Source organism: Scylla paramamosain, chromosome 32, assembly GCF_035594125.1.
Source record: "Scylla paramamosain isolate STU-SP2022 chromosome 32, ASM3559412v1, whole genome shotgun sequence".
In the NCBI taxonomy this organism is placed as follows: Eukaryota; Metazoa; Arthropoda; class Malacostraca; order Decapoda; family Portunidae; genus Scylla; species Scylla paramamosain.
Genome location: NC_087182.1, coordinates 11741071 through 11754880, shown reverse-complemented (window position 1 = coordinate 11754880; position 13810 = coordinate 11741071). Strand labels below are relative to the sequence as shown.

The window sequence follows — 13810 nt, the reverse complement described above, 5'->3', positions numbered from 1 at the left end:
ATATCCATTATTCGGATTTCGCATTTATCGGACATGTTTGGCCTACGGGTCAGCCATCTGATTTACTGAGCATTCTTTTTTTTTTTTTTTTATGTAAGAGGGACACCGACCAAGGGCAGCAAAAATCCAATAAGAAAAGAAAACAGGCCCACTGAGATGCTGGTCCCCGAATAAGGTCCAAAGCGGTAGGAAAAAAAAAAAAAAATTGAAGGATCTTGAAAAAAAAAAATTGAAGGTCTTCAAACCTACCTCTTGAAAGAATTCAAGTCATAGGAAGGTGGAAATGCAGAAACAAGCAGGGAGTTCCAGAGTTGACCAGAAAAATGGATGAAAGATTGAGAATACTGGTTAACTCTTGCATTAGAGAGGTCGACAGAATAGGGGTAAGAGAAGGAAGAAAGTCTTGTGTAATGGGGCCGCGGGAGGAGGGGAGGTATGTAGGTAGCAAGATCAAAAGAGCAGTTAGCATGAAAATAGCGGTAGAAGACAGCAAGAGATGCAACATTGCGGCGATGAGAAAGAGGCTGAAGACAGTCAATTAGAGGAGAGGAGTTGATGAGACGAAAAGCTTTTGATTCCACTCTGTCTAGAAGAGTGGTATGAATAGAAGCCCCCTCCCCCCCAGACATGTGAAGCATACTCCATACATGGACAGATGAGGTCCCTGTACAGAGTTAGCAGCTGGCGGAGACGTCTCAGAACACCTAACTTCATAGAAGCTGTTTTAGCTAGAGAGGAGATGTGAAGTTTCCAGTTTAGATTATAAATAAAGGACAGACTAAGGATGTTCAGTGTAGAAGAGGGGGACAGTTGAGTGTCATTGAAGAAGAGGGGATAGTTGTCTGGTAGGCTGTCAGGTTAATAGATGGAGGAATTGAGTTTTTGAGGCATTGAACAATGCTAAGTTTGCTCTGTCCCAATCAGAAACTTTAGAGAAATCAGAAGTCATACGTTTTTGTGGCTTCCCTTCGTGAACTGTTTACTTCCTGAAGGGTTGAACGTCTACGAAAAGACGTGGAAAAGTGCAGGGTGGTATCATCAGCGTAGGAGTGGATAAGACAAGAAGTTAGTTTAGAAGATCACTGACGAATAACAGGAAGAGAGTGGGTGACAGGACAAAACCCTGAGGAACACCACTGTTAATAGGTTTAGGAGAAGAATAGTGACCGTCTATCATAGCAGCAATAGAATGGTCAGAAAGGAAACTTGAGATGAAGTTGCAGAGAGAAGGATAGAAGCTGCAGGAGGGTAATTCGGAAATCAAAGCCTTGTTCCAGACTCTATCAAAACCTTTTAATATGTCTAAGGCAACAGCGAAAGCTTTACCTCTCTAAAAGAGGACGACCAAGACTCAGTAAAGAAAGCCAGATCACCAGTAGAGCGGCCTTGACAGAACCCATACTGGCAATCAGATAGAAGGCTGTGAAGTGATAGATGTTTAAGAATCTTCCTGTTGAGGACAGATTCAAAAGCTTTAGATAGGTAGACAATTAAAGCAAAAGGACGGTAGTTTGAGGGATTAGAACTATCACCCTTTTTAGAAACAGTCAGAATGTAGGAAAGCAAGAAGGAAAGGTAGATGTTGGCAGACTGAGTTGAAAAAGTATGACTAGGCAAGGTGCAAGCACAGAGGTGCAATTTCAGAGAACAATAGGAGGGACCTCATCAGGTCCATAAGTCTTATGAGGATTTAAGCCAGCGAGGGCATGTAAAACATCATTGCGAAGAATTTTAATAGGTAGTATGAAGTAGTCAGGGGATGGAGGAGAGGGAGGAACACCCCCTGAATCATCCAAGGAAGGATTTTTAGCAAAGATATGAGAGAAGAGTTCAGCTTTAGAGATAGATGTGATAGCAATGATGCTATCTGGTAGAAATAAAAGAAGGAAAGAAGAAAAAGCAAAGTTAATGGATGTTTTTAGCGAGATTGCAAACGTCACGAGGGGAGTTAGATCTTGAAAGATTTTGACACTTTCCATTAATGAAAGAGTTTTTGGCCAGTTGGAGAACAGAACATGGTTCCGGGCAGAAATATAGAGCACATGAGATTCTGGTGATGGAAAGCTCAAGTGATGGAAAGCTCAAGTACCAATTACCTTTCTGTCATGTATAGTACAAGAACAGGCTGTGTTAAACCAAGGTTTGGAAGGTTTAGGTCGAGAAAAAGAGTGAAGAATGTATGCCTCCATGCCAGACACTACCACCTCTGTTATGTGCTCGGCAAACAGAGACGGGTCTCTGACACAGAAGCAGTAGTCATTCCAAGGAAAATCAGCAAAATATCTCCTAAGGTCCCCTCGAGTAGCAGTGGCAAAATGCCAGAGGCACCTCCGCTTAGGGGATCCTGAGGAGGGATTGGAGCGATAAGACAAGATACAGATATGAGATTGTCATCGGAAGAGCCCAACGGAGAAGATAGGGTAAAAGCATAAGCAGAAGGGTTATAGGTTAGGAAAAGGTCAAGAATATTGGTAAATGAGGCGGAACGTCCGGCGAACGGCGGCGGCGGCGGCGAGGGAGTGAGTGAGGAAGGAATAGTGTGGGTGGGGTATGGTGGAGGTGGTGAGCGCACACCGCATCCACCAGGATTGTGCTGTTTGCCGTAATTATGGTATTTCTGTCATAAGTTGGTGTTTGCTATCTGCCATAAACTACCATAAGCCATTATATATACATATTATATATATATATATATATATATATATATATATATATATATATATATATATATATATATATATATATATATATATATATATATATAATATGGTTACTGTACTGTATGTTCATACTCATGGATAGTCAGGGCAAGAAAGGAAGTCAGACCAGGTCAAGGTGAGGGAGGTGTCTGGGAGCGAAAATTAAATCCTTGTCATACATATGTGGTGTGAGTGTGGCTTAACATCAGAACATTTTCGCACAAATAGTGATTTAGTTGTTTTCATGAGAAATAAATTATGGTAAATAAAAAAAATTATTAATAGCCATAATTATATCAACTTTTTTTTTATATATATATTTATCACCGTTACGTTATGGATTGAAATTATTCACGTTGCCGCTATTATTGGATCTTCGCCTTTATTGTCAGTGGCTTCCCTCAATTAGTCTGATATAACGAGGGTTTTATATATATATATATATATATATATATATATATATATATATATATATATATATATATATATATATATATATATATATATATATATATATATATATATATATATATATATATATATATATATAGTAACAACAACAACAATTAACAACAACAACAACAACAACAACAAAGCCAATAACCACAATAACCACAACAAAAACAGTTAACAACAACAACAATTTAACAACAACAACAACAACAACAACAACAACAATAACTTACACAACAACAACAACAACAACAACTTACACAACAACAACAACTTAAACAACAACAACAATTTAAACAACAACGTATATAACAACAACTTAATAGCAACAACAATAACAACAACTTGCACAGCAACTTACACAACAACAAATTAACAGCGACAACAACGACAACAACAACTTATATAACAACAACTTAACAACAACAACAACAACAACAACAACAACAACTTGCACAGCAACTTACACAACAACAAATTAACAACAACAACAACGACACCAACAACAACAACAACAACAACAACAACAACAACAACAACTTACACAACAACAACTTACACAACAACAACAACAACTTACACAACAACAACTTACACAACAACAACTTACACAACAACAACAACAGCAACAACTTACGCAACAAAAACTTACACAACAACAACTTACACAACAACAACAACAGCAACAACTTACGCAACAACAACTTACACAACAACAACAGCAACAACTTACACAACAACAACAACAACAACAACAACAACAACAATAACAACAATAACAACAACTTACACAACAACAACAGCAACAGCAACAACTTACACAACAACAACAACAACAACAACTTACACAAAAGCAATAACAACAACAACTTACACAACAAAAACAACATCAACAACTTACACAACAAAAACAACTTACACAAAAAAACATAACAACAACAACAACAGCAGCAGCAAAATCACAGGAAAAACAACACCAACAACAAAACACCACCACCATCATCACCATTACCACCACCACCAGCATCACCATCACCACCAACAACAACAGCACGGTAACCAAATCTGCTCATCCTGGTAACTGGAAGAAGATAATTGTTCCGTTTTGGTTGTGACACTCTGAGGCTAGAAGGTGACACCCTCACCCTCAAACCCCTTCCTCTTCTTCCTCCTCCTCCTCCTCCGCCTCTTTCCCACCTGCTGGGGTCGCCGGAAACAGACAAGGCGTGTGGCGTCGCTCTCTCCATCTAGACGAACCAATTACAGGACACGATCACCAGCAAGCACTTCAGTACGGGTAATTTCTGAAGGATGCCTTTCTCAGCTACACCTTCTCCATATCCAATGTTATGTTTATTTTCTTGCTATTTTTTTCCATGCTTCATATTCACCTATGATGAAAAAGAAAGTCTTATTAGTACTAGATTATTAATTGTTTTGGTGTTTGAATATCATACCCCTCATTTCAGCTACAGTCTAAATCACAAGTCTTACTGTCGTTGCCGTCACTAGTGATCTCAGCGTTTCAGACCGGTACAATTAACTTCAAAATCAACTAGGGACTGACTTGGGAGGTCGTGAGTCACCGTTTTGAGTCATACTTAAGTAGTTACCACTTTCCTCACCACCCGCGCGTCACACTGGTTGCGTCACACCAGGAACTTGTGCTAAAGACCTGAAAACATTCCGGGAACTGACAGCGATTCTTGAGTCACGTTAAGAACTGCAGTCATGTGAGTCACCAGCAGAGACGTGTGAGTCACCAGAGTCACAGCACCAAATTGTCGCCAGTAACTTGAGGCTGCTCCTCTCCTTTTGCCACCCTCCCTCCACCACCCCTCCCCTACCTCTCATTCTCTCACCTCCTCCCCCTCCTCCCCTTTCTCCCCATCCTATTACTGCCACCACCACCACCACCACCACCACCACCACCACCACCTCCTCTTCCTCCTCCTCCTCCCCCTCCTCCTCATCGGCGTCTCTTAACTTTTCTTCAACACCAGAAATATGACGCCAGAGTCTTTCTTTCCTTTACTCCTCCTCCTCTTCTTCTTCTTCTTCTTCTTCTTCTTCTTCTTCTTCTTCTCCCTTTCCATCTTATTGCCTTTATCGCCGGACTCCTCCCTATATTTATTATCTGTTCTTATTTCCCAAATTTTCGTCTTCTTCGCTCTTTTTTTCGTAATATTTTTCTTCCTTCTTCACTTTAAGTTATTGTTATTTTTTTTTCCTTAGTGTTAGTTTTGTGGTTTGTCTTCCGTCTGTCTTCTCCCACCGCGTTTCCTGTTCTCATTAATTAAGCTTTTTTTCCAGTTTTCTTTCTCCCTCTCTTGCTCTCTTTTGCTTTTAACGATTCACTGTGCAACTCAAGCGCGTATTATTCATTCTTCATGGCTTACTTTTGCGGTATCCTCCCTTCTCTTCTTCCATTTTTTTCCTTTTCTTTTCATCCTTTTCCTCCTCTTCCTACTACTACTACTACTACTGTTCCTCCCGTTTCTCGTCTCCTCTTCCCTCTCCTCTTCCTTTTCTTTTTCTCCTCTTCTTTCTCTTCCGCTTTCTTGCCATTTTTTTTTATCTTTTGCTCCTCTCCCCTTTTATACTCTCCTTTGTTCTCTTTTTCTTCTCTCTTCCTATCCTTTTTCTTCTCTTCTCCTTTTCTCCTACCTTCATTGTTTTCCTTTTCCCTATTTTCTTCTCTCCTTTTATTCGCTTCTTCCCCCTCTTCTTTTTTCCTTTCCTTCTTCATTTTCTCCCCTACTGTCCCATTTTTCCTCTCCTTTCTTTTTTCCTTCCTCTTCTCTTTTTTTTCCTTATGATTTTATTTTTTTCCTCTTCCTCTCTTTCTCCTCTTCCTTTTTCTTTAACGTTTCTCCTGTTTCTTTTTTATTTTCTCTTTCCTTTCTTACTTTCCTTTACTTTCTTTCCTCCCCTCTTCTGTGATCTTTCTTTCTTTCCTCGCATCCCCCTTTTCTCCTCCTCCTCCTCCTCCTTTCCCTCTACTCCTCTCCACCATATTTTCTTCCTCCTTTTTCCCCTTTCTTCTCTCCTCCTCTCCCTCCTCCTCCTACCCCCTCACTCTGTCTTGATGCAGTACTCAATCCCTGACAAGTTTTGCATACCCATCATCATCTTATCGTTCTCTTTATCCACGTTTCTCCTCTCTATCACCCTCCTTCCCTTAATACCATCCTCTTCTTTCTTCATATCTCCTCCTCTCTCCTTCCCTCCTTCACGGTCCAATCTTGTTATCCTTTGCAATGCGCGGCAGCCAGACACAATCTTCCAATCTGTCTCATTTCTCGGGAGCGGCAAGTCTGGCAGGCAAGGTTTCAGGAGCCGCTCTATTCCTCCGACAATGAGAAAATGACGTAAGGACCCAAGACTCCCATTATTCCTCGCTATTTCGTGATATTGAGTGTTATTGTTGTGAATGTTGTCAGGCGGCGACCGAGTTGACTGGTTGGGTTATCTTGGTTATCTATCTGATGCCTGACTGGCTGTCCGTATGCATGATGACTATCAGATAACATGCCGCCGCCTCCTTTAACCCGACCACCAAGAGGGGTTAAGTGGATGAGATCAACCACCTCTGCTATTTTTGAGCTAGATAAGGTCAGGTAAAGTTAGGTTTGGTTTAGTTGGTTATATTTGGCGAGGTTAGGTTCGGTTAGGTTTCGTTTGGTTAGGTTTGGTTAAATTCGGTTAGGTTTGGCTAGGCTTGGTTTGGTTAAACATGGTTGGGTTTGGTTCAATTTGGTTTGGTTGGGTTGGGTTGCTTGTTAAATTTGGTTAGGTTAAGTTTTGTTAGGTTTGGTTTGAATAGGTTGTTTTATTAAGTTTGATTAGGTTTGGTGTAGTTAAAATTGGTTAGGTCTAGTTTAATTTGGTTAAATTTGGTTTAGTTTGGTTTGTTTGTGTTCAGCTGGGTAAATTTGGTTAGCTTTGGTTTGGTCAGGTTTGGTTTGGTTTGAGGTTGATAGGGTTACGTTGGGTTTGATTGGGTTGGCTTAGGTTTAAAATTAGATTAGATTAATTATTGTGACAGCTAATTATAATGTGACACTTGATACTTCGTTTAGAAAATCCCAGGTGATTTTTCTCTGCCGAAAGAAAATTAGAGGCATAAAGGATTAAACAACTCAACTACTCTTGAGAGTAATATTTTAAAGCTATACTAGAAATTTGTGCCATACCATTCCTTAAAATTTTGAGAGGCCATAACTGAGTTTAAATGGGTCACGTGATCTAAGTTAACCTAACCTAACAACCTAATCTAACTTAATCCAACCTGTACCACACCATTCCATTAATTTTAAAAGCCCATAGTAGTCAGTTTCATTAGGTCACGTGATCCAAGCTAAGTTAGCCTAACAACCTAATCTAATCTAACTTAAGCTAGCTAGTCTAACCTAATCTAATCTAACGAGCTAACCTAACCTAATCTCAGGCAACTTAGGCTAACTTTATTCATACACAAAGTGGCTGTGTTGGCAGTTTCTCGTCACTGGGATCACGGTACTATTGAAAAACCTCCAGCCTGGTATAAGTCTGAGTGATGAAAACGTAAAACTGTTTAATTTTTTTTTATTTCTTTTTATTTCTTTACTGTCAAAATCGTTCACCTTTTTTCTTCATGCATTTCTTATACCAGGTTATTTATTTATCTATTTATTTTTTTCAATTGTACAGTTTGATCGTGTCGCTCCTTAAGTCTTTCACTTGCCATCATCTTTCCAATCATTCTTTCTCTCCGCTAATTAGTCGGATAAGTACGTAAGTTTGCTGCCATCTTTATCTTCACATCATGTCTGTCTTCGTCCTTGGTGTATCAGCTTCTACTTTATTGATACATTTGTTTACTTCCCCGTATCCTGTTTAGAAACATTTACTTTCATTACCTATTTCATATACGGTATATATATATATATATATATATATATATATATATATATATATATATATATATATATATATATATATATATATATATATATATATATATATATATATATATATATATATATATATAAATTTGTGCCATATCATTCCTTAAAATTTTGAGAGGCCATAACTGAGTTTAAATGGGTCACGTGATCTAAGTTAACCTAACCTAACAACCTAATCTAACTTAATCCAACCTGTACCACACCATTCCATTAATTATATATATATATATATATATATATATATATATATATATATATATATATATATATATATATATATATATATATATATATATATATATATATATATATATATATATATATATATATATATATATATATTTTTTTTTTTTTTTTTTTTTTCACTTATGCCTCGAAACGTTAATACTGTCTTCACCATCTATTTTTCCACTTACATTCATTCCACTTTCCCTGTTTTGAATGATCACACTATTCCTTTTCCATTGATCTCATTTCCTTATTAAGTTTATTTTCCTCTGCTTTTAGATAATTACATTCTAATCCTTATCCCTTTTTTTTGTATTTTCCTTTTTTACATATAAATATTTACTACTTGCTAGTCTGTTGTTTTTTTTCTTTTCTAATTTTCACTTTCTACTGCCTTTGAAATATATCTTTTAATTCCATTTCTACTTTCATACCCACTTTTCCTCTTCATTTTCTCTCCATCGTTATCCTGTGAGTGGGCAGAGACACACTTCGGATCTTTATTCATTGTTTTGACCCTTCAGTAAGACGTCTCGATATTTCCTTCAGTTATCCGTGTTTTCTTTCTCAAGTGACAATCAAGAGGAAGTAAGGACTCTTGAGGGTCTTGGAGGGAGGGAAGCGAAGAGGGAGAGTGGAAGGGAAGAGGAGAGGGAGAATGGGAGGGAGAAACACGCGACCACTCGGCTAAAGGGAGAGAAAAGGTTTGGCCGGAACAATGTAAACACCGAGAAACCAGATGAAACGGAAACACACACACACACACACACACACACACACACACACTTCTCTCTTCTCTTTCACACATTACTGTTATACATTATATCCTCTCTCGCACATACTCCAAGGCACTCATAACACACACACGCACATCCCCTCCCTCTCTCTCTCTCTCTCTCTCTCTCTCTCTCTCTCTCTCTCTCTCTCTCTCTCTCTCTCTCTCCTGCTCATAAATACATAAACTTCTGTGAAAACACACACACACACACACACACACAGACACACACACACCGCTCTCCCCTAGGAACAAACTAAAACAACCAACATCTCTATCTACATTCAGCAGAGATTAATATTTATGGAAGACATTGGCATCTTATTTATATTTAAGGAAAGAAGATAAAAAAAAAAACGAATTCCGTCACTGGGTCGCGTCAGAAGCCCGCGAGTTCACCCCCAAAATATTAACATTTGTAAGCCTCGCTGCTGCTGCTGCTCCTCCTCTTCCTCTTACGCTTTCCTCATTTCTGCTGCGTTCGGCGGATATTGCAAATTTCTCCCCGGTGGAAAGAAATGGCATGAAAGGCAGACGGATATCGCAAATTTGTACCGAATTAAGGCAACAATACCAGGGCGGGAGACAGCGCGGGGCGGCCCAGCCAACCAGCCTCGCTGGCCCCACTTTGTGAATGGAAGGTCCGCGTCCCGTCCCTCCTTGTACCAACTAGCGGCCACGACTTGCACCACCACCACCACCACCACTACCACTCCAAACAACGCAAATACCTCAACACTTCAAATACAAACTAGTCACCTTGATTGCAGTAAATACATATATATTCACTGTTTCATTGCAATTCAATGATAAAGTGGTAAACTGGGCGTGTGTGTGACATGACTGTGTTAAAAGAAAGTATGTGGCGTGGCGAGGCTCACACAAGGCGCCTGCTTCATCCTAAGCCTGCGACAGAGGATCGGGAGAGTCGAGTGAAGTGTCTGAGAGTCAGCTGACCTGAGTAGGGAGGAGGAGGGAGGGGAGGGGAGGGGAGGAGAGAGAGAGAGAGAGAGAGAGAGAGAGAGAGAGAGAGAGAGAGAGAGAGAGAGAGAGAGAGAGAGAGAGAGAGAGAGAGAGAGAGAGAGAATGGGGGTGGGGATGGTTGTGGATCGTGGTCGAGAGAGAGAGAGAGAGAGAGAGAGAGAGAGAGAGAGAGAGAGAGAGAGAGAGAGAGAGAGAGACTATGAGAGGAGGAGAGAAGCCAGACAAGTGCGGACCAGTCAAAGGAGAGGAGGAGGGAGGAAAGGAGGGAGGATCCAAGAGTCCTTCCTTACCTGACATCACCTGCGCTGGGAACGAAAGGGCGCCTCCTCCTCCTCCTCCTCCTCCTCCTCCTCCTCCTCCTCCTCCTCGTAATATTCCTACAAATGATTCTAAATATTCTAAGGGAATCGCCTACCCATCCTCTTTTTTTCTTTTTTCTTTTGCCTTATGGACGATTTCTTTGCTCGTTGAAAGACAGTAAATTACAGGAGGAGGAGGAGGAAGGAAGCGTAATCAAGAAGAGGAGCAATGTCAGATAACGCGAGGAACTGGAAGAGTGGAGGAAAGGGAGGAAGCAGTGAGTGGGTGGGTGGTTGGGAAGGGGTAAGAGGGGAGTAGAAGAGAAAAGCGAAGCGGGGAGTGAGAGACGGAGGAACGGGAGAGAGGGAGGTAAGGAAGAGGTGGAGAGTGGGAGAAGTAGAGAGGGAGAGAGTGCGGGCGAATAATTGACTCCGTTGATGGCAACACCGTTCGCCTGCGGGTGTGCTCAAAGGGTTACTACCAAGTGTGCCTCACCACCACCACTACTTTACTGCCACCACCACCATTGCTGCTGCTGCTGCTACTACTACTACTACTACTACTACTACATTACTGGTAAATCACTACCACTATCATTACTGCTGCTACTCGGTGTATAGCCAACCACCATTACTATTAGTGCTGTTGCTGGCTCTGCTGCTGTTGTTATCGCTGTTGATACTACTATTGCTGCTGCTGCATCAACAACAACAACAACAACAACAACAACTACTACTACTACTACTACAACTACAACAACTATTACTACTACTACTACCAAGTATGTCTCACCACCACTGCTACTACCACAACCACCACCACCACCACCATTGCTATTATTGCTACTGTTACTGCCTGCCTGCTGCTTTTGCTGCCGCTGCTGCTGATGCTGCTGCTGTTACTGCTGCTACTATTACTGCTACTGCTACTACTATTACTACTGTTGCTGCTGGTACTGCTAGTCCTGCTGCTACTATTACTATTACCACTACTACTACTAATTTACCTCGGTGGTGTAACTTCACTAAGAAAGAGCTTTAAATGTATTTGGTTAGTACCACCACCACCACCACCATAGTCCCTTGTTCTGCCCGAGGCAGGAATGACAGAAGTCTCCTGCAGATGATGCACACGCCCGATGGCGATTCATTGACAAACATAGCAGCACACCCTTTCAATTCATCCCTATTTGAATTGCTGCATACTCGTTTACGTGTGTGCGTTCTGTGTGCGTTTAATTAACAGGCACTATTTAATCTTTCCCTGTGTGTATGTATGTATGTTGTGTTTTTCTTATGGTTACTTTTTTTTTTATTCAATCTTGTTATTTAGACGAACTGAGTTAACGTTAAACGCGGGGAGCACACCCAATTAGTCTGGTCTGGCAATAAATTACAGGCTCTTCTCCTCCTCCTCATCCTTCTCCTTCCCATCCTTCTCCTTTTCATCCTCCTCCTCCTCCTCCTCATTATTGCTGCTGCTTTGCATGTATGCATGTATATATGAAGTAGGTAGAAGGAGTAATGCGCCAAGATTCGGTGCCAACTCGAAGGTGGTGATGCAATCCTGCCGCAGCTCGGACAGACGCATCGCAAGCGTGTGTGCTCTACGACTGATGATTTCTGTGTGCTTGTCTGTGTGCCGATGGTTGCCTGACTCGCTCTTTGTCCGTGCTGGTCCAAGGAATTGGTCTCGTCTCCCCGGGTTCTTTGTCGCTCGTTTTGTGATCGTGCGAGTTAGTGGCGTTGAGGCCTGCTCGCTCCTCCTCGCGTGGTGACAAACAGGCGGTGATGCAAGACTGGCAGTTAATATATCTCACCACCGACTGTCAACTCTGACTGTCACATCGTTACTAGCACAACAAAGAAGAGCAATTTTCATATTTTCTGCAGTTTTTTTTTATGTAATATTGTTATTTACACGAACTGAGTTTACGTTAAACGCGGGGAGCATTCCCATTAAATTGCACGTCAAAGTACATTTAACAGTAACACAGATTCACTACACAACAGACTGCATTCTCAGACACGTGTCCGAAAAAAAAAAAGAGAGAAATGTTAATAGCCTCTTTTCTTAAACCCAGAGAAATTTTTCCTGAATCCAGGCACAGCCGCACGAGCACTTTATTCGTGAAAGTTTTGCCTGCAGCACCAGCAGATCACCGCAGGATTTACCTTGTTGTTAGGCGGGACTGTTCGTTCACGTGTTATACGGCCTTGTTTTTGTTACTCAAGCCAGATTGCTAAAGCATCCCTATATATATATATATATATATATATATATATATATATATATATATATATATATATATATATATATATATATATATATATATATATATATATATATATATATATATATATATATTTTTTTTTTTTTTTTTTCTTTCTTTCTTTTTTTTTTTTTTCTTTAATCCGTACGTGTTTTCGGTCATTCCAACACACTTTTCCTCTTGTTTATTCCTGTTGCTGATGCAGCGTTTCTGAAACTCACCTATCAAACTCATCTAAAACCATGCACCCTATTCTGGCACCACATAATACACTCTGGGAATATGACAAGCATGGGTTCTCTACACTAAGTGTAACGCCACGTACACCCTCTTTTGCTGGCACCTCTCCCTACCCAGAGAAAACAATGACGGAGCAACAAACCCTCCTGGATATCTACCTGAATGCTAATCTGTGACACTGTACAGAAGTTGCCCCCCCTCAACTCAATTCTGGCTAAAGAATGATACAAGTAGTTACAGTCAAACGCCATAATACCATACAAACTCTCATATAATGAAGACAGAAAACAATCATTGGCTTGTCTACACATTACTGAGCCATTAATACTCACAACCTCTCCTCTATTATGTTGTAACAAAGGAAAGGGACAACAAGCAAGGCACTGCCGCGAACTTACCTTCAGGGTCAGGCTGGGAAGCGAGTAGGATGGCGGCTGCAGTTCTTCATGTGGTCAGCACGGGCAGGTATCCACAACCTAACAGCCTCACATTCCAGTATCTGCAGCCTCTTATCTCCATCAGTCCATCCACACCTGTATTGATAGCATGCAAACATTATCACGGAATCACAAGGCAGCGTGACGGGCTAGTGTGTCCGTGCCTTCACTATGACGCCCACTGAGGGTAAAAAAGCTTCATTCCTCATGGATTCGAGGAGCTCCGGACACTGCTGACTCGCTTCTCCCTCACCAATGACCTCTCACGCTTTCCCATTTCCCGTCACATCCAGCCTTGTCCCCGTCAGCCGTGTCCCTTGTCTGTGCCCGGGTTAGCGTCACAGAGCCTCTTTCACGACTGGGATTGAGAGGCATAAGATTCAATATTAGCAAGGGTCGAATGATGCAATAGCGGGCACCGATTGGCTGACAGTGAGGAGATAAACGAGTCCTAGCCAAGGCATCACTACCAG

The 13810-nt window shown here is 40.9% G+C and overlaps 1 long non-coding RNA gene across 1 annotated transcript in view; it reads right to left on the bottom strand.

Annotated features, from left to right (window-relative positions):
- The window catches only part of LOC135088909 (uncharacterized), a 14227-nt gene extending 623 nt beyond the window's left edge, over window positions 1-13604 (bottom strand). Inside the window, exons 1-2 of the long non-coding RNA XR_010261168.1 lie at window positions 13299-13604; window positions 4350-4543 (exon numbers count right to left, since the gene is read on the bottom strand). This is a non-coding gene — a long non-coding RNA (uncharacterized LOC135088909). The remainder of the gene's footprint in view (window positions 1-4349; window positions 4544-13298) is intronic.
- Window positions 13605-13810: the final 206 nt, after the last annotated feature.